This window comes from Pogona vitticeps, chromosome 1 (genome assembly GCF_051106095.1).
Source record: "Pogona vitticeps strain Pit_001003342236 chromosome 1, PviZW2.1, whole genome shotgun sequence".
Taxonomy (NCBI): Eukaryota; Metazoa; Chordata; class Lepidosauria; order Squamata; family Agamidae; genus Pogona; species Pogona vitticeps.
The window spans coordinates 347,261,555-347,282,889 of NC_135783.1; positions in this window are offsets into that span (position 1 = coordinate 347,261,555).

Below are 21,335 nucleotides of genomic sequence, written 5' to 3' on the forward strand. Positions count from 1 at the left end.
TCCAATGACTTGGACTGACTTGCAACTTGAAACCCACCAACCCCTCCCTTTTTCGTGGAGAAACACATTGTTATTAACAGGGACTCAAACTTGAACTTCGGATTGCGCCCAAAGACCTGGACTTGAACTTTGAACTTGATGCCAAAGACGCAAACTCGAACCTGGACCCAAAGGCTTGCCAACATCCCTGTCAATTTCCAACTGCACATTTTTTCCCTGCAGCTGTACATTTTGTGTCCAACTGCATGCTAAAACCACCACCACCACCACCACCAAAAACCTTGGTAGGTGACCTCAAGGGCTCGACTCAGTAGAAAGCATTAAATCTTCATCAGGCAACTTCTGATGTTCCATTGTTCCAGTAGACTTCCCCACATTTCAGCTTCTGTCTGTGCGGCTATTCATTATTAAGCATGACTCCGAAAACCCCCAAGGTTCTCGTGGTCCCAAAGACACGGATTCATTAAAATTTCATCCGAAACCTACAGAACATTATTTATAGTACTGTGACTTATTCCACAGAAAGACATTTTCTCCTCCATTGGCTTCCTTACCCGGATTCTGGGCAGATCGTCCCCACCGGGCTTCCTGCATCATTACCGAGCACAACTGTCAGCTGTTCCACGTCTGATAACAATGATAAGGGATTGCTGCAGTGTGGCATGTTCTTGCCTAGGGTTGTGGGGCTAATCGTCACGAAGCATGGACTAGAGGAAAGATCTATTCATTGGTTTCATGTCATTTCCCTCCCATGTTTCTCCCACCTCAGAGACCCAAAGCGGCTTACAAAAGGGACCGGAGGGGACAGAGTATGAATTTACCCTTATTACACGTTTCATTGCCTTTTAAATAATTTAACATAGAATAACATGAAAAGACCCTTACTTTAAGACAAATGTTAAAAAATACAGAATTACTCAGATTCAAAGAGGAGTTTCAAAAGAAGATTGTGTTGACTCACAGACCAGCAATTGGTTCTACCTTATTGAGGACAGACAATTAGATCTGGGCCAGACTGCTAGCGACGCATTAAATCTGCCTCTTTGTTTTCACAGGAACATCAGCCTTCCTGCACGAAACACACCTTCGGAGTCCTTATCTGCAAAGATACATGATCTTTGCCAAATTGATATGAATCAGTGCTCTACACCTCATGATTATGATCCACCCTTATTATCCACCATGGTGAACATGCTCCCTGCTAAAGTGCATAGCCCAGAGTGTACGGATCTGAATCACAGCTACAGATCACGTTCTCAATAATCTTTGCTGTGCATCATGTTCCCACTCAAAAGAACTGAGCACAGGGCAAATAAATGGAGACCTGAATCACTGTTGTACATTGCATGCTGTGCTTGGCACTGAAAACATTGTGAAGAAAAGCAGATCAGCACAGCTTCCCGAGAACCTTTGCTGCCTAAGGCAAAGGAAATGATAGCATGCGCACGCACATACAGTGCACACTGTCTTGTTCAGAGCAAAACTGAAAAGAACGTGTCTTTTTGGTCCAGGCAATATTTATTTATTTATCAACCGTACTGCAATCAGAGTAAAACATAATATAGCACAACCCCATCCTCCGCAGATGGTGAAAAATGTGGATTATAGCAAATGTTATACGTATTATGGTCTCTGGCTCCCACTAGTGACCAGTTCTGGTATTGACACCATAGAAAAATATATTTCTCTAGCTAAGGCTATGCATAGTGTTGTATCTGGCTCCCTCTAGTGGCCAGGTCTGGTAATGCCATCTTTTGAAATATATTTTAAGGATTTTTTTTAATATTTTCAGACTGTGGATAAGTGAATCAGAAGATACTAATTCCGTGGATATGGGATCCTACTATATTTACAAGACTTTCATGTAGAGGGATCCAACCTCATCAGCACTTCAATCCAGTTCATATCTGCTTTCAGAGTTCAGAAAGTTTTTGGATTCTAGCATGAGAAACTGACCATACTGTCTCAAAAACTCTGGGAGTTATAGTTCAGAATTTTTATCTATTTATCTAAAACATTTTTGCCCTACCTTTAAAAAGGGCCCCAGGTGGCTTTTCCAAGCTCAGAGCTGGCCTACGTAGTGTGGCCCCAGCTCCTTCATTGGTCTATCCATGACTAGCAACTGGTAAATGGAGTTTATCTTGTTAGCTGTGAAATCAGAATTACTTGTCAGGCATAAAATCAGCGATAACTTGGATTTTAACATTTTGTTTTTCTGGCTGTGCTAGAAGACAGAGAAGTTCCTCGTCGGAAACTTAAACTCTAGTACTCAGTTTCAGAATATCTGGCTTGTAAAACAAATGTTCGCTTCAATCCAGTTAACATCTTGTTCAGCAGCATCAGAAAACTGGAAAACCTGGAAAGGGCTGTTGCCTTATTTATTGCTATGCTACAGTAGATTGTAGGGGGATAATCTTTCATATTTTTGGACTGCAACCTTTGGAATTATAGATTGTACCCTCGGGGGGGGGGGGCGTTTTTGTGTTATTCATCTGCCCAGACAGCTTCTCCAATTTTTGCTTCCTTTTGTTGATTTGTTAAAAAGAAAAAAGAAGAAGCTGTCTGGGAGTGATAGTCATTGCTCCCCACTAGGCTTTATAGAGGGCGCTTCCCAAGGACTATGACTCCCAGGAAGTATCATGACACTTTCCTTCTTTTTAAGATAAAATCATCAATAGGAAGCAAAGGACAGAGAAGCCTGTGAATCACTTAAAGGCCCTTCTCTAGGGGTATAAAACCTACAGGTGTGCAAATATGGGTTTGTGGGCTGTCATTCCCGGAATTAAGGACTCTGGGAATGGCCGATCCAAAACACAAAAGGCCACACCCCTAGTAGACCCACAAAATCAATTGCTGCAAGGTTAGTAAATCTCACTGAGTCAATATATCAACTCTGGTTGGCGCCAGCCATAGAATACTACCCTGCAATTTAAATAGGAAATGTTTATTTCATAATAATGGGGCAGGTATGAGTATGAACTCCATTTGCTGCGCAGGTGCTGTTACCTGTTGATGGACGCTTTCCAAACAGAAATTTCTGCCCCCACTTGTGACGGTTCTTTCTCTTTAACTCAGGTTTGGGCTGGGCAGACCTTTCAACAGAGGAAGGCTTGGAGTAGAGGACTGTCCCTATAAAGGAAGGCACGTGGCCACCCAAACCCTCCCTCCTGAAATCTCAGAGACCCACTGGCAGTCAGAAGTGATAGATGGACCATTGTTCCATCTCAGCAGCCGTCAGCCACGTAGGCTGCTTCCTCGCTCCATTATTTTTCACTTTATAATTGGACATACAGAATTACCTTCCCAGGTATATCAATATTTTTCTAATGCCATCCTATCCAGCCTGAACTTATAAAGCCATCTATTTATAGTTTCTCCCAGCATCAAGGGTCTGCATCAGCAATTTACAGCATCTTTCATTACCAAGTTATGTTCATTCGTTCCGTGCTCATATTGTATTGCAGTATTTTTCCAACCGGTGACAGCTTTAATGTCTGGGCTCCTTCTACTTTGGGGGAAATCAAACATTTTAAAGATCTGCTAAGAATGAGAAGCTCTCCATTTCATTGAAGCTGGTACAAAAACGGGAGAAAAGTCCCCCCCCCCATTGCCGAATGAATGACATCTAGCTTAATGGGAAAAGTATGAAGAGCTAAATATTGGGTGATGAAGTATCTCATTCTTATCTTATTAGATATTCAAATAAAAATAGGATATTTGTATTAGGAAAGTAAAGTAGTGCAAACCACCTGACAGTTCTTTGCTTAAAGGATGCCCGATTTAAGCACGTCGGTTTGCAAAGCAATGCTACAGCTAGAAGCTCTTTTTGGAAAGCGCGGAAAGAAATGAGTCATAAGGATATTTCACCCACGCAGTGATTTAATCACTAGCAGCAGAGAAAAGAAGGAGTCAGGTTGCTGGCTATTTTGCTAGCCTCTCCTTTCAGCTTTTAAGAGCATTTTGGTCTCACGGACAAGAACAGAAAACAAGAAGTATCTCCAGGCCTTGAAAAGCTTCACCTAAAGATCGAACAAGGGCTAAAGAAATAGAAGCAGGTCAGGTTAGACCCTGGAGCCGTTTCTGGTCACTGGAGGAAGGTTTCCATCAGAAAAACAACATCCTTAAAGCTTTATGAACTTCTTAGGGGAAAATCAGCAGTGTTAGGTTTTCATGATATGAAACAAATGCTATCTGATCTCACACTCTACTACTGGGATTTTACTCCAGAGTAAGTGAAAACTGCTGAAGTCATGAGCTTTGAGGAGGTACAAAAAGTGAAATATCAGATATTATCACCAAAAAAACCTTTGATGAAAGAAAATTATCTCACAATTCAGAAGGAAACACAGAGAGACTTGGAGAATTGGAATAAGCTACAAATCTCAATAATGGGACGAATCTGAAGAATAAAGATGATGATTTTACCAAAACTGCAATTTTTGTTTCAAAATTTACCAATTTTATTAAATTATCAATACTTTCAGGACCTGGACAGCTTGATCTCGAAATCTCTAAGGAAGGCCAAAAAACCAAGAATAAACGTAGAACATCGCGAGATTTAAAAGAGAGAGGCAGTTTAGAGCTGCCAAATTTACTATTATATTACAAGGCATGTACTATGGTCTGGGTAAAAGAATGGATAACATTAAAAAAAATCAAAGACTGTTGAAATTTGAAGATCGTGATTTAAAAATGGGTCGGCATGCCTATGTACGGTATGGAAAATTCAGAGAACAGACACATTTCTCAGAACATATTGTGAGGAAAGCGTTATATCTAGTATGGCAAAAATTTCAAATGCAAACTTACAAGAAAAATCCAATATGGGTAGCACCAATAGAGGCATTTACATTGAAAGTATTGAATCAGAAGGGAGTTTTACTCACAACTAAAGATCAAACTATGTAAGACAAACAAGATCTAGAGAAACTGGGACCAGCAACAGATTGGTGGTCAATGCTGAAACTAGAATCAAGATATAAAAAGGACAAAAACATGGGCTTTTTGGAGGGGAAAGTTCAGGTGGATGAATTATGGATTTACAATAAAGAGAAAATAATAATAATAATAATAATAATAATAATAATAATAATAATAATAATAATAATAATAATAATAATAATAATAATAATAATAAATGTACACATATCTATTAGAGTATGATGTAGAAGATGAGAGGGTGAAGGAGGTGATGGTAAAATGGGCACAAAACTTTGGCTATAATATTGATATTGATGACTAGACAAAAATGTGGAAAGATAACTATAAGATGATTAAACCTGTTAATCTTAGAGAAAACATCCTTAAAATGTTTCATAGATGGCATTTTAGTCTGGTAAGATTGGCAAAAATGTCAGAAGGGATCAATAATATTTAATGTATTCACGAAGGCTTTCACGGCTTGGATCTTCAGAGTGCTGTCCTCTGAAGAGGCCGGCCACAGAGACTGGCGAAACGTTAGGAAGGACAACCTTCAGAACACGGCCAAAGAGCCCGAAAAACCCACAACAACCATCAGTAATATTTGTTGGAAATGTGAAAAAAAAATCCAGGAACTTATTATCATGTATGGTGGTCAAGTGAAAAAGAAAAGAAAAAAAAAAGGATACTGGTTTGGGAAATGTCACAAGAAATTGTTAAGCAAAAATTAAGCTTTAAAATTAAGCTTGAAACGTTATTATTGAATATAATTAGAAATAGTTGATAAAAAAATAAAATATAGTCTACTGTCTATATTTACTGCAGTTAGGTTACTCTGGGCCCAAAAATGGAAGAAGGGAGAAATATCAACGATGGATGGGCTATTAAAGAAGCTACTGGACATTGCAGGACTAGATATGCTTTCAGAGGCACTAAGGGATCAAACAAGACACTTTGTAAAGGAAAGCTGGAAGCTGATATATAACTAGGCCCAGGAAAAGACAGGAATTTAGGGGAAGAAATAGTTTATGGCGAATCAGTGCTCATTAGAATACTTTGCTGATATTTAGATGACCATACAATGGCAAAATCTCTGATCTATAGGTGTAGTATGGATGTTTAGTTTTGATGTTTTGTTGTTATTGGTGTTATTACTCTCAGGTTTTAGTTTTCTGTCTTGTATGTCTGTACGTATGAATAACACACACACACACACACACACACACACATATGAGGGCAAATTGGCATCTGATGAACAATTTATTTATTTATTTATTTTATTAGATTTCTACCCCACCTCCCTAGACAGCATCTATTCGGGGTGGCTTACAAAAATCAACAAGGCATTGATAGTGTGCCTGGTCACATGACAGTCACGTGACTGGCACTTGAGTAACTTAATTCGCCGAAGTATAAATTGCCAGAAGCCAGTGCTTGCCTATGTGAAATGGTGTGAGCTGGGATGGTCAATTGCTGCTAATTAAACAACAACAAGGAGATCCTGATTGCATTCCTAGATGGGCACCTGACTCTGTGCATGGGCACACCTCAGGAAATGCAATCCGCATCTCAGAGATTAGCAGCAATTTGCTGCCATGGTATGCAACACTGCACTTATGAGAGTACAGTGGTGCCTTGGATTACGACGTTAATTCGTTCCAGCGCAATCGCTGTAGAACGAAAATGTCATAATGCGAAATAAAAAAGCCCATGGAAATGCATTAAAACCCGATTAATGCGTTCCTATGGGCTTGAAACTCACCGTCCAGCGAAGATCCTCCATAGCGCGGCCATTTTCGCTGCCCGTGCAGCGATGAATCCGTCCCAGAAAAGCGCGAAGAGCCTTTTTTTTTTACCCGGCGGCCATTTTGGAACCGCCGATCAGCTGGCCAAAAATTGTTGTTTTGCGAGAATCAGTTCCCGAAGCAGAGAACCGATCATCGCAAAGCGAAAAAAAACCATTTAAAACATTGTAAAGTGATCGCTTTTGCGATCGCAAAAAGTTCGTCGTGATGCAATTTCCTCTTGCGAGGCACCACTGTATAAATTGGCAACTGAATTCTGGCTAATATGGAGTTTGACCTCAACAAACATACAAATTTATCACTATGTAACTTTTTCTACTATCTAAAATCATATGAGGAATATTTTGAAAATAAATGCATTTCATGCATAAAAATATATACTTAAAAGATACATATGTTTACACAATAATACACAAATGAAAGTGCATACACACAACAAAAACCAGAAAGCAAACAGGATGTTTACAAATATATGTTTTTTTCTCTATACGCATTTGCCCACAGTATTGATTTAAGAAAACTCATCCATTTATCAGCCAGATTTGCTGATCAGCGTATTCTCTGTTTTGAGAAAACGATAAATTTATCAATTTCCGGGCAGACTGACCAGTTTCAATAAATGTGCATTTAATGCTGGGGAGCCTGAGTTTTTTCCAGTAACACTTCCTTACATATTTTTGCAGTAATTAACAGGCTCGAGGTAAAAAAAAGTTGAATTGCTAGCAGTACACAATGGGAGCAGAGGCCTCAGACAGATTATGAGCCAAGCATTTGTGTGGAGGTTCCTAATTTACGAATAACACCATGTAATTTGTAAATTAAGTCATCCTAATTTACAAATGACATGTGATCATCCATTGTCTGGGCTAATTCACACACTATTGCAACTGATTACAAAGAAAAGCTTGTAGAAAAGTCCGTCAATGACTGTAAATAGCCCATCTAATTAGCATTCATGTTACTCTGCCATTGTTATGTTATCATTGTCAATTTATGTCAGAGGTTCTCCAATTCTTTACAGCACAAATCTTCTACTAAAGACTTGCATATAAAGACACTCTCATCACTATGTTTAACACCCACTGACTTTCTTACCAGCCAACCACAATATCTTAATTTTAATATCTGTACCGTCATGTATCAATCTTTGCCATGCTATATCTCCTCCTCTGTCTGATGAAGTAGACTTGTCCACCAAAGCTCACATTAAAAAAATATAAAAGTTAGTCTTTAAGATGCCACCACATATTTCTCTTTTTTTAAACTTTTCTTCTTTACTTTGGTTTTCACCTCTAATGCTTGCACAGACTAACACGGCTACCCCTTCTACAACACCACGTGGGTTGTGTTGTGGTTAAAATGCACAAGGGAAGTGGGCCTCCTTCTCTGGGGAGTAATCTCAAGCGACCCATAATAAATTTTGCTGGGCAAGATTTTGTTCATAAGTTTGCACGTTTTGTATCTGGGTGCTCATTCTCCAACTCAATGCAACGGGTTTCACGTGGGCACAGGTGAAATGGCAGGCTGGCAGGCCTTCCCATCCACCCTCCCCTTCACGGAAGACTCAGATGTGCAACAGAACTCAGTGGATAAAACGAAGGCCACCGCTTTATCAGATACACCAGATATACTGTTGGAACAGTGGCAGGAATGGATCTCTCACTGAGTCCCCCAACTGCAATCTGATGACCACTCCAACTGCTGGCCGTTGAGGTCTGGGTGCCTCCTGGGTGTAAAACCACTAGGATGATCCAGTGCTACCTCTTATGAACACCTGAGGCGGTCCAAGCTGGATCTGCCCTTGTTAGTCTCTATCCAAAGATTCTGTGAAGGGATCCCTGATCATATAATGGACCTGACCCTCACCAGTTTTGGATCCATTCTTATGCACAAATGAAGTTATTACAACCTCTCATGCTGCCTCTAGTAGGTGTGGCTGAGGTGACTGTCAGTCACTAACAGCACTAACCAATAGTTACTTTCCTACCTTCAAAGAGAGGCCTGCCTATCTGCTCTACTCTTTCCCTCTCAAGAGTCTGTTGAAAGCAGTGAGTCTGTTGAGGCCGGTTGTTGGAAATCGGTCATGTTTGCCAGTTTGCCTTTTGATCTATTCACAACTGTAAGTAAATATATTCTTTCTCCTACTAATGTCTCTCTCTATGTTACTGGGACTGTAAGTGCCAGCTGATGAGTAGAAAGGGGTGGACTAAACTAGGGAACTGAAGCCATTTTACTCTGTGAGTCCCTTGACTTCTGCTGCACAGCCAGTTGAATTTAACCGAAATTCAGAACTCTGCAACAACACCAACAGCAAATAAAAATTGTGTGACAAAAGGAAAGAGACACTTAAAAAATCTATGATGTCTCCTATAAATTCCCCCTCTCCCTTATAGAACCTGCCTGTCTTGTCCATCCCATGAAGAACAGAAAAAGAAGAGAAGGATGGGTCGGTTGGCGAGTGAATAGAGGAGAAAGGTCTGGAAGTTGACGGCCTGCAGAGTGCCTTGAGCCACTTCAATGTTGCAGCAGCAGACCAGAGTGAAAACTGCTTTCCTGGCCCTTTCCTGCCCTGCCCCCAGGCAACCAGCTGCATGCTGATTGGCTAGGAAGACTGCACAGTGCTTCATCACACACATCCTTTACATCTGGGGGTCCCCAACCCCTGGCCTGCGGCCTGCTACCAGTCTGTGGCCTTGGCAGGACCGGGTGCAGAGACAGATCTCTCCCCTGCACACACCGCATGCATGCACGCAAACACGCACGGACCCCTACATGCATGCACAGACACCCCACCTGCCCACACATGCACAGGTGCCCCACCCCCCATGCACGGACACACACACCCGCCCACATGCTAAACCGGTCTGGAGTTCGAAAAAGGTTGGGGACCACTACTTTACACCAGCACTCTCCAACCTTTTTGGAGGATGCGGGCTCTGTGCGTGGGGGTGGGTGGGGGCACTCCCACGCTCGTGGGTGGGCGTGTCATGCTTACGGAGGGGTGTGTCATGCTCGCGACACGCCCACCCGTGAGCACAACACACTCTTCCGCAAGCACGACACAACCCCCTGCAAGCGTGACATGCCCACCGTGAGTGCGTGCGGGGGCCCGCCGTGAATCAGACTATCAAAATGAACCACTATTGAAAGGACAGTTCAATTACTATACAGAATCTTATTTAATTTAACTTCCAGAATCTCAATTAATTGAACTTGCAACTCATCCAAAGTCCAATAGTTCTGCTGACAAATCGAGCAGAAAATTATAGGTGAAAACCAATTAAAAGTAAAAAGTAAAAAAAGGCAAAAAAAAGTTAAAGACTAACATTTATAGTTTTAATGTGGGCTTTCATGAACAAGTTAAGGTTCTAGTTAGAAATGGGGGCGAATCTAGCCGCCTAGAGTGGTCTTTTAGACCAGATGGTCTAATAAATACATAAATAAATTTTGGCAAGTTGTCCCGTTTCGTGAGTCGTAAAAAGTTGACGACTCATGAAACACGAAGTTGCCCCCATGAAGCAACAAATAACAAAGTTATTTGTCAATTCGTGGGGGGTTATTTTTAAAAAACCCTGCCCGTCCTGCTGCCATGTACCACCACAGCACCGCCGCTAAAGGGGAAAAACTACCCCCACTGCCTTTTTTTTTATTACAAAGGACAAATAAAAATGGGAAAATATTTGTCAATCAGTATTCATTGGGATTTAAAATTTGATGAATATGGATCAACAAATATTTAACGAATCGGCTATTTTCATTGAAAAAGCCAGTCCGTTTGTATTTTCGTCCCCATCTCTAGTTCTAACACACAGACTAACACAGCTACCCCTTCTACAGATCAGAAAATGTTCACAGGTGAGCTGATAAAATCCATGCGCAAAAACTAACTTTTAAAACACATTTAACCTGCTCCTGGGCTTTTTTTGGGGTGGGGTGGGGAAGGTCTATAAACTGTTCTCCCAGAAGTGCTGAAGAAGCTATCAAATATCTGGAAGTTAAATCCACAGACAGTGATCTTCTCCCACTCTCTCTGATTTCACTGGGTACTAATCTTTGAGACACAAAAATGCTCTCATGAAACCAACTGAATGACACAACAAATGTCTGGGCTGTTGAGTTTGCTTTCTACTGCTATTTCTGCCCAGTCGGGGTTGTTTCTATAGCTCTCCAACAGTTTTAAGGTCCCCCTGCCAACACTCAAGATGTACAAAAAAATCTGGGACCGAAAAGAAACAAGACATGGGAATATACTTTATAACCTCCTGTGAGAGTGAACTGTATATCAAGGGAAAATCTACATCAGCAATCCTGACTAAGTTTGGTTTAAAGCAAAATTATTGAGCAAGGATTTTATTTACCATTTGTTGGCACATCAGGAATAGTAGCTGCTGTCTACTAGGAAGGCCCAGTGTAATATTGAGGAAATCATGTAGTTGTGGCTACTATAGGACTGTGGTATCTGCGGGGCATCAGTTCCAAAATCACACACACGCGCCATGGATGCTAAATAATACAAAAGTATTGACCGCTATGCATGGTTCATGGCTCCCTCTTGTGGCCAGTGCTCATAAATACATTCCTGGAAATACATATAAAATATTATTTCTGAGGGTTTTTTATTTAGTATTTTCAGATAAATGAATCAGCGGATACTGATCACAAGGATGAGGGGGACGTGCTGTTGTGGCTTCACTGAAGGAAAATGAATGATTGATTGATTAGGCATCCTTCAGTCTCGAGAGACTATGGTAAAGTGGTCTGTATGGAGGTCTTGGAACAGCATTTAGTGTGGCTGAGGAGGCCAATTCGAGAGGGACAGTCCCTTCCACACTGAAGACAAATACAGTCTGTCCCCTGTCCAACTCCCTGATTTTGCTGCTTTCAGGTCTGCCTCTTTGCTTCGGCCTGCTGCACAAGGGTCTCTTCAAATGACTAGGGGTGCAGAAAAAGCAGGGATGTTTTACCCCAGCTGACATCCTGTGATGTAACACATTAACAAAGTCTCTCAGACCACAGCTACACCTGAGGATTCTCCAGTACCCTAGTTTCCGTAACTGTTTCGATAACTATAACCAAGATCATCTGCACTTTTGTGTTTTTCTGTTCACCATGTATTGGTGTGACAGCTGGACAGTAAAGAAAGCTGACATGAGAAAAATCGGCTCGGTTTGGAATGTGTTGCTGGAGATGAGCTTTGTGAATACCCTGGACTGCCGGAAAAGACAAACAAGTGGATCCTAGATCAAATCAAGCCTGAACTATCTCTGAAGGCAAAAATAGGGGAACTGAGGCTGTCCTAATTTTGGCACATCTTGAGAAGGCAGGATTCTTTGGAAAAGACAATAAAGCTGGAAAATGTGGAAGGCAGCAGGAAAAGAAGAAAACCAAATACAAGATGAATTGACTTCCTAAAGGAAGCCACAGGCTTGAGTTTAGAAGAGCTGAGGAGTTGGGACATTTTGGAGAGCTCCTGTTCATAGGGCTGCCATAATTTGGAGGTGACTTGACAGCACTCCCTCCTAGGTAAAACAAAGATTTGTTCCTTCATGTCCCTTTTGCTCCTTCAAAAATTGTGGGGATGCCCTTCCACACTCCCTGCTCTGCCTACATTCACAACATCCTCACCAGTGATTCGCTGACATATGTCTTTATCTCACTGCAAGTATGGGAGTGAGCTGCAGTTCCCGACAGAGCCTTGATTACAGGAGTCGGTTCCATCCGAGGCTCTGCCACCTTGCAGAGTCTCCGCCAGCGTGCATTCATTAGCGGCTGAAGGAAATGGCTGAAGAAATAGCAATCTGGCTTGCATTAATGACCGTGGCTCCTCGTTTGCTCAGATGTCCCGGAGCAATGTAGTGCCTCTATAAAAGTAAAAGGAGCATGGCTCCTTCTATCGCTTTAGTAAATCACGATTCCTTGGGGTTTTTGAAAGTTGATGAAGCATGAGCCGTATGTTCCAGAGCATGCAAGCCTTCTCATTAGCAAGGTTTGAGAAAAGCCAACCTCAAGAGGAGCTGTAAGCCCTGGGGAGAACGAGACGAAGAGTTGTGGGCTGATTGGTTTGTTTAGCGATGCATTTGCTGAAACTTCCCCACTCTTACTTCTTTGGACTCTTAAGTCCAGAAAAGGTCCAAAAATCCCACAGCTAGCATGGCCAACAGTGAAGTAAAAAATGATTACGAAGGTTATTATTTTATTTTTATTTTATTTATTTTATTTATATCCCGCCTATCTGGTCGGTTAAGACCACTCTAGGCGGCTAACAGCATAAAATAGTATTAAAAAATTTAAATAGAAGAAACCTTAGGAGAGGGAGGAAACAATATGAGAGGGAGAGGAGAGGGCATCAGGAATTGTCTGGAGGGAAGGCCTGCCGAAACATTCATGTTTTTAGTTGATTTTTAAAGATAACCAGCGAGGGTGTCATGCGAATCTCAGGAGGTAGGTTGTTCCAAAGGCGAGGAGCCACCACCGAGAAGGCCCGATTTCTTGTCTTTACCTTCTGGGCCTCCCTCAGCGTTAGGCTCCTCAGCCTCACCTGAAATGAAATGAAATGAAATAAATTCCAGTCCGATTGTATACAGGCAGGCCAGAAGGGTTTCAATTTTTCCTGCCATCTGAGGCAGGAAGAAACCACTGCTCACCACTCCCCCCCCATGTGCCTATACTCCTTGTACCACAATGTCAGCCCCCTGCCCCTTCGAGGAAGGTGAGAATGCGGCAGCTGCTCCATCAACCACCCAAGGTGGTGGTAGAAGAGGACGTTGCGCTAATTCCCTCACCAACACCCCCTCCTGCCGTCGAAGTGGTAGGGCATACCACTCTCCCACTCGAAAAGGAAGATGTTGTAGCCACGGTTGCAGCACTCAACCCAAAAGAAGATGGTGGGGATGGAGGCGGAGGTGGTGGAATAGAAGCAGTGCCTCCATCCAGAAGAAAGAGAACACCACGGCCACCATCATCCTCACCACCACTAGAGGCCAGTTCAGCGGGCTTGGAACATCAGCACACAGAGTCTTCCTTTGTCGGGATAAGCTGTGAAGGACTGGAGAGCAACCTAAGTCAACAGACATGTGATGACAACGCAGAGGCTCTGTTATGGCACTTGGAGGGGGAGTGGCCAATTTGGACTCCCCACCCTGCTGCCTGAGGGGACCCCCCACACTGAGGCTCCTCGTTGGCCCAGAGTTTGTGCAGGGTTGGTCCAACACATATTTCCACACGAATCAGAGCACCTAATAGCGCCACCCACCCCAAGTCAGGGTGCCTAGTGCTTAAAGCCAGGCCAGTTATTTTACGCTGAAAATCCAACTGACGCGTCTCACCATGCTTGTCAGTGAAAACAGAATCGTAACTCATTTGGTAACTAACTCTTCACCGCTCTGTTGTTACACCCAACACTGTCTGCCTGGGGTCATCCGTTTCCCCTGCCTAATGGTATTTTCGCAGATCCAATATAAATAGACGAAGCGGGTTCTACCCGGCCTTTCCCTTCTTCTAGCTCCAAAATGTTTTCAGGTTCACAAATTAATCCGCGTTGCTCTCCTTCGCCTTATAATGAGAACTTTAATTTCCTGACCCTGTGTGGTTATCCTGGCTCTTTCACAAACCTGACCCCATTCATTTCATCTCTCAAAGAGGCCTTCTGAATAATACATAACGATCTCCTCGTTAGATTGATTATGTCATCTTCTCGGCAGCCCCTATTCTTGTTCTTTGCAGATTTTGAATTTTGATTGGTCGTTTTCTTTCCCATTCCTCTATGGTATAATGACCTGATCCATCTGTGGCCCAAAAGGACGCAGGTGGTTTCTCCTATTAATTTTACTGAGACCCTGGGGGAGAAATACTCTTTTGTCGACAAGAACCTGACTCAAAAGTGGTTGGGAGATTCTGAGAGCTGAAGTTCAAGAAGTGAACTTTTCCAAGTTTTGATCCAGAGGTTGGGAGTAGAGATGGGCATGAACCAGTGTGTTCCAGTTCGTCTCAGAAGCTGCTGCTCCCCCATCCCATCTCCTCAGCCGATCAGCCACTCACCAGTCCCGGCTTGCTTGCTTTTTTCCACCTCCTCGGCTGATCTCCCAGTCACGAGCAAGAGCACAGACTTCTTTGCCCCGCCCCTTTTCTCTGAGTGGCAGATCAGCCGAGAAGGCGGGGCAGAGAAGCCTGAGCTCTTGCCGGGACTGGGAGATCAGTTGAGGAGGAACAGGAAGCTAACCCACTGGGCCCAGGGAGGGGCTGACTGAACCAGAGGGGAGGGGAGCAGCAACACCTGCACTGCTGCCTTCACAAACTGGGACAAACCTATCCGTGCCCATCTCTAGCTAGGAGTTTGATTCCCCACTGAACTTACTGGAGAAGAGTCAGCCTGTGTGGCCTTGGGCAAGCTGTACAATTCCAGGGAGCACCTAGAAAAAAATTAATGTTAAACCTGAATAGTCTAGAGTAAACCTTTCAGCTTTCAGCTTTCTGTTTCTGTTTCTGCCCCAGTGCCAGCTGGGAGCATTCCTTCTGTGCAGGGCACTTAGGCACAGCTAGGCCTAGCTAAGCCTCAAAGTCTACCAGTTCAGGCCACTTTCCCGGGTGCATCACATTCAGGTATTTGTAAGGTGCCTGTAAGGTAGGTAAAACTCTAGAATGGAGAATTATGGCATTTGTAGTTCAGAAAATCTGAAGCTCTCATCCCATCATCAGTCTTGCCCAACACTGTGGGGAACATTCGTCCATGTTTTTCTACTCTTCCCTCAACCAACTCGCTCCAGCAGCATCTCGCCTGTCTCCAGACACCAGAACTTCAATTTCTCCACCTGGCCTTGGTTCCACAAATTCATCCTCCTCAGTTGCCCTTTTAGCATCAATTGCCCTCTGCTTATGGGATATGCATTGGCAACTCGGGCAGAAACCCTAAAACCTACCTGGCCTTTACACCACAACTCTACCAGCCTCGGATTAATGTGTCTTTCTCTGATGCCTTCCAGATGGTCTGTAGCAAGGCTGTGATGAGCAAAACACCTGTCTCTTAACTGAGACTACCCAGCAGCCTTTTTGCCATTGTCCAAGGCTGCCTGAGACGGGCAATTGTTGAGCCCTTCTTGAGGCCCAAGTCCTGGATCATGCCCATAAATTAGCACAGGTCATGGTCGTTTTGAAGTGAATGCCTGCAGGGATGAAAGCTTTCTGAGGACAGAGTCAGGGTACACCATGATTAAGATGGTGTGCCATGCAGAATTTGTGAATATCCACCTCTTCATGAAAGATACAGTGGTGGGAAACAAGAACCCAGCCCCTCCAATACCATCACATCTAATGGGTAGCTTCAGAAAGGTCTCGGGACACTTCTACCACAGTGTCAAGGCTTAAATGGTGCTACAGAAGAAGTACACCCAGTGGGGGCTCACACAACAGGGGTTGGTGCCAGTTGTGTCAACCTGTTGGAACCCCATCAATAAGATACAGGAAGACATGGCAGAACAGGGGTGTGCTCTATCTTATACCAAGGACACTGATCTGCAAACCCCCCTGGAAAGGTGGCAGTGGGACACCATTTCCTGGATGGTGGTGATGCTCAGACCTTTTCTCCAGGCCACTGAGACACTCATTAGCCAATGAATTTCTGGTCTCAGGCATCTCTGGAGAAAGATGGTTCGTTGTTTAGACTGAGCAGTGGTTCCCAACTTTGGGTCCCAAAATGTTCTTGGACTAAAACTCCCAGAAGCCTTCACCACTAACTGTGTTGGCTAGGAGTTCTGGGAATTGCAGTCCAAGAATGTCTGGGGACTCAAGATGGGGAACCACTGGTGTAGAGGTGCCCAGACAGGGTATATCAAGGAATATAAGCAGGCTGAAGGATGACTTGAACACTTGGTGAGCATCTCGTCCCAGGAGAAGGTCTACACACTGGATTTGCACAAAGGGGGAGGAAATTTGCACAGCGTGTGGACAGAGGTTTTGGTCCAGAAAGTGCATATCAAGATGAGAGAGTAGCAGGAGAGAGCGTCAGCCACAACAGAAGCCTTGGCCGCATCTTGTTGCAGGCAGTACCACAAGAAGTCACAAAGACACTGGTAGCCAGCTGTTTCATGACCTGCTCCTGAAGACAATATCTTCTGGATGTGGCTTTGGGAGAAACAGTGGGCCACTATGGCCAGAACTGACCCATGGCCAGGATGAATCTGTTCCTTGTCCAAAGCAATGGGATGCGGTGAACCCTTGAGGATTCTGGACATTTCACAGCCACATCTGCCCTGATCTGGCATCTTGCAATCCCCCAACATCCCCAGTAAGTGTATCTTCTCCATGGCATGTGACATAGTGGTATCCCATTATTGCTGCTTGTAGTCCGATTTAGTTGAGCAGTTGGTTTTCCTAAAAGTCAAATACCCTTGACTTTTAGTCAAGAGTAACATCACCGCTCACTAGCCTTCTCAAAAGCCTTCTTGGTGACAGCTGGCTGCTTGCCCCTCTCGGCAGTGGTTTCCTGGAATCTAACCACTTATGGTTCCAGTCATTTATGCACAAAAGGAATGACAACTAGAGCAACATCTGCCTGCCACCTTCTGCACCAATCAGCTTGCCAGCCTATTTGCCCACCTCATCTCTCTCTCTCTCTCTCTCTCTCTCTCTCTCTCTCTCTCTCTCTCTCTGCCAACCTGCCTGCCAGCTTCTGCTTCTGCCTGGCATTTATTTTGTGGGCATTGTGTTTATACTGTCACTGTAGTAAAGGTTCTTAAGTTCTCCTACGTGGTTAGGCAAACATTAAGAAAGTTAGGAAGGGTTAGAAAGCGCATCATGTTGTGTATAGGTGACCCAAGAGGAGAAGAGCCGGTCTGTAAATCTCAGCTTGAGTTCCCAGCTTGCTGGGGGAGTAAGAGGGGGGATGTGTAATGTGCATAATTACATTGTAAACGACCCAGAGAGTGCTTTAAGTGCTATGGGGCCGTATGTTCCTGCAGTGGTTAACCAGAAAGATATGGGAAATCGCAGAGCAGGAGACTGCTCAGATAGCATTCCCCTTCCCATGTTTCTTGTCAAAAGGCTTTCTCCCCACATTGTCCTTTGATGCTGTTTAGGCAAAACACTTGGGAAGACATAATGTGACAGGTCAGGAGCTGTGGAGGAAGGAGGATGAAAAATAAATCACAGTGGGTACAGGAAGTCCTTATGTTTTGGAAACATTAATGGGATGATACCCATGTCCTTCCTCTGGATGCCAAGCCATCAGTCTAAGTGATGCTCATTTTCTTGGGTTTTCCATAGGGAAAAAATTCCCTTGGCATCTCACAGACTGAGGGAGAAATGAGAGACACATTGATGCAGAAAGTGCTTGCATTTTGAAATGTTGATGAAGTGTTTTCCCTGGCAGATTCTTTCCTTCCATGCACAAAAATTACTTTGGAGGTGACAGGACCCCATACTTGAAAAGGCGCATGTTTGCACTGTAGCACACTAAACTCTGTATCAAATGTCTACCACATTCCTGAAACTGGTGGTGCCTCATAGCCCAGTCTTGTCGTCGCCATTTGAGTTCCCCCTTTTTAAGGCATGGAGTTTTCACAGAACTCCAGAAACAGACACAAAGACCATCCTGGACTTGGACAAAAGTTGAGCTAGAGTATCACTGAAAAGACATCAGATGGATGGTGCATGCTTATTTGGGCATGGACAGGGTCGGGGGGACAGTGCACATCCTTAGTAAATAATATGGGGAAATAAGGCAAGACTTGTGGATAGCTTGGTACTTTTCAAAAGCACAGTTAGAAGGCTTATGTTTTAAGATGATTTCATGCTGTTTGAATTAGATGTAGCACGTTTGTAGCAGAAAGCGATTTCACACTGGCTGATAACTGGATCTGTGGCTTGGCTATGTAGGAAACACTTACGAAATATGCTCTGTGGTAGGGAATTCAAATAAGGGTAACGAATACTGAATCCAATGATACGTTTACAGTCTGCGGGGGAGAGGCAATATGCTGGACATGTCTATATTGAGCACATCATTGCAGCAGTAAAGCAAAAAATAATTTTTCTCCATTCGAAGGATAAACTATTGAGAGAATGTAATGCCAGCAGCCTGGATTCATTCTCCACAGTAGATCTGGATTCCATCAATCACCTCCCACACAGGCCTTGAAGCCTGGAGCTGTTTGATGGGCCAGTAGGGAATATCACAGTGGGAGCTGTTCTCTCCCGATTTCGGTCCTTTTCCGTGCTAATGAGGTACTTAAAAAAAAATATCTCACCACAGCTGCCAAATGCATTTGCCGTTCAGAAAAATGACATGGATCTTCCAGAGATCTTAGGATCTGGCTCGTGGAGAAAGCCATCCTGTACATCAGGAATGGTCAATGGGCTATCTTTGAATAACATCCACAGAAATATGCTCATAGTTCCTTCCAAGGCCGGCCTTGACAGGACTGAAAATTTGCTGTACATAACACATCTATGCAGGATTGCGTGCATGTTGGGATGTCATCAGCTTAGTGGAAGCCCTGAGCACAGAGAGAAACGTTGGCAGATTAGGGCTTTGGCATATTCAAAAAATTATCTCTCTTCTGACTTATCTTTGAGTGGATTTCCTGAAAGAATAAAGCATTATGTTTTTCTTCCTGTTCAATGACCAGCTCTCAGAGTATATATATTTTTAACTAATGCAAGCACAGTACCATAAGACCATCCTGCTACTGTAAATACTTTTCAGTAAGGTTGGGTCATGGTCTATTAATCTTTAAAGAGGCATTTGAGTAACTTTATCAAATACAAGCTATACGGATTGCTTTGACTTTTATTTTGTTTTGTTTTGTTGTTTTAGAATTGTTGTCAGCCCTCTCAAAAATATTGGGGGGGCATGATATACAGTTCTAAGCAAATGCATAACAAAAGACCATTTGCAGTCCCAACTATTTCTTGGAATGGAGTTTTATAATGCCTCTATTCTGGGGCAAACATAATCCAGCAACAATAGCTGCTCTAACAGCGGCAACAACCAAACCCTCCCTCTTTGTTATTTTCTAAAGGGCCTAGTTTGTGTACTTTAGAGATTGGCAGGGTCTACTTTATGAAAGGGGATGTGTGGCGCTGCAAGTTAAAATGCACAAGCCTCTGTGCTGCAAGGTCAGAAGATCAGCGGTCATAAGATCGAATCCACGCAAGGGAGTGAGCTCCCGTCGCTTGTCCCAGCTCCTGCCAAGCTAGCAGTTCGAAAGCATGTAAAAATGCGAGTAGATAAATAGGTACCACCACGGTGGGAAGGTAACGGCGTTCCATGTCTAGTCACGCTGGCCACCTGACCACAGAAATTGTCTTCGGACAAACGCTGGCTGTACAGCTCGGAAACAGAGATGAGCACCGCGCACCAGAGTTGGACACGACAGGACTAAATGTCAAGGGGAACCTTTACTTTACTTTATGAAATTTCAGAGGGATAGAAGAAAGGCAGGGTGGGGAAGAAGAGGAAGGAAAACAATAACTGATAAAGTGAAATATGGACCCCACTCCTACCCTTGCCTAGTCTTCGTGGGGCCTGAAAAGACAGCTAAACTCTTCAACAACCAGCGGCTGAGGGAGACCTAAAGTGACCTAAAGTGAAATGAAATGACTGGATTATGAAACAGGCTAAGAAACTAGAGAATATGATGATGGTGGGAGATAGAATCCATCATCTGAATTTGAAAGGGCTCTGTTTTTGCTACTGTGTTATGATTCTCTCCTTTTTTTGAACATGACAAACCAAAGTATAAAATTTTTGCTCTGTGGTCCCGCTCTTGTGTCTGAGGAAGTGGACTTATTCCACGCAAGCTCTTATTAAAATATAGCAGTTAGTCTTTAAGATGCCACATTTTTGTCATCTTTGGCTTTTTTATATATTTCTTTTGGTTTTGCCTGATATGCAAGGGTGTGGATGAGCGTGTGGGTTTGTGAGATTAATTTCACTTGTGTCGGTTGCTCCTAGCACTGCACCAGAGCATGGACGGCTTTGCTAGCATCACTCGGAAGAGGGGAATTAACATCCTACCCTTCGGCATGTTTTCACAGCAATATAGTTGAGATCAGACACTGCATGATGGATTGTTCCTACTGTATTATTCTAACAAAAATGAAGACAGCAGATTTATTACCAGCCCGACCGTCTTTCCCACGGAGTTGCCTGTGATGCGGATGAGCCTTCTCCCTCACTTGACATATGCCTTGCCTGGGTAGGAAATGTCTGCACTTTAGCTTAATATTTGCACAGCTTCAGGAAAAAATAATAATCTCGGAGCATGTCCCCATTTCATGGACCAACATGACCATCCATCCAGCTGGTTTTCCCATTCAAGGCCCCTCCACGGATCAGTGCCGGCTGGCTATGATGAAAGATGCTAATTCATGCAGGCCACTAATTAATGAGAGCATATTTGGTCCACCAAACAGGAAGTTCCACAAATGACCCTCAGGGACAAAACTGCATTTTGGAATAGTGGAATTATAGAATCAGAAGGTTTCTTAAAGGTCATTTAATCTGATCCTTGCAGCCAGAAACCTTTGCATTGTGAAGGAGTCCAACTCTACAGCAAACCATTGAACATAACGAGGCTTCTTACAAGTTGAAAGGCCTTAAAAATGCTCAACAGG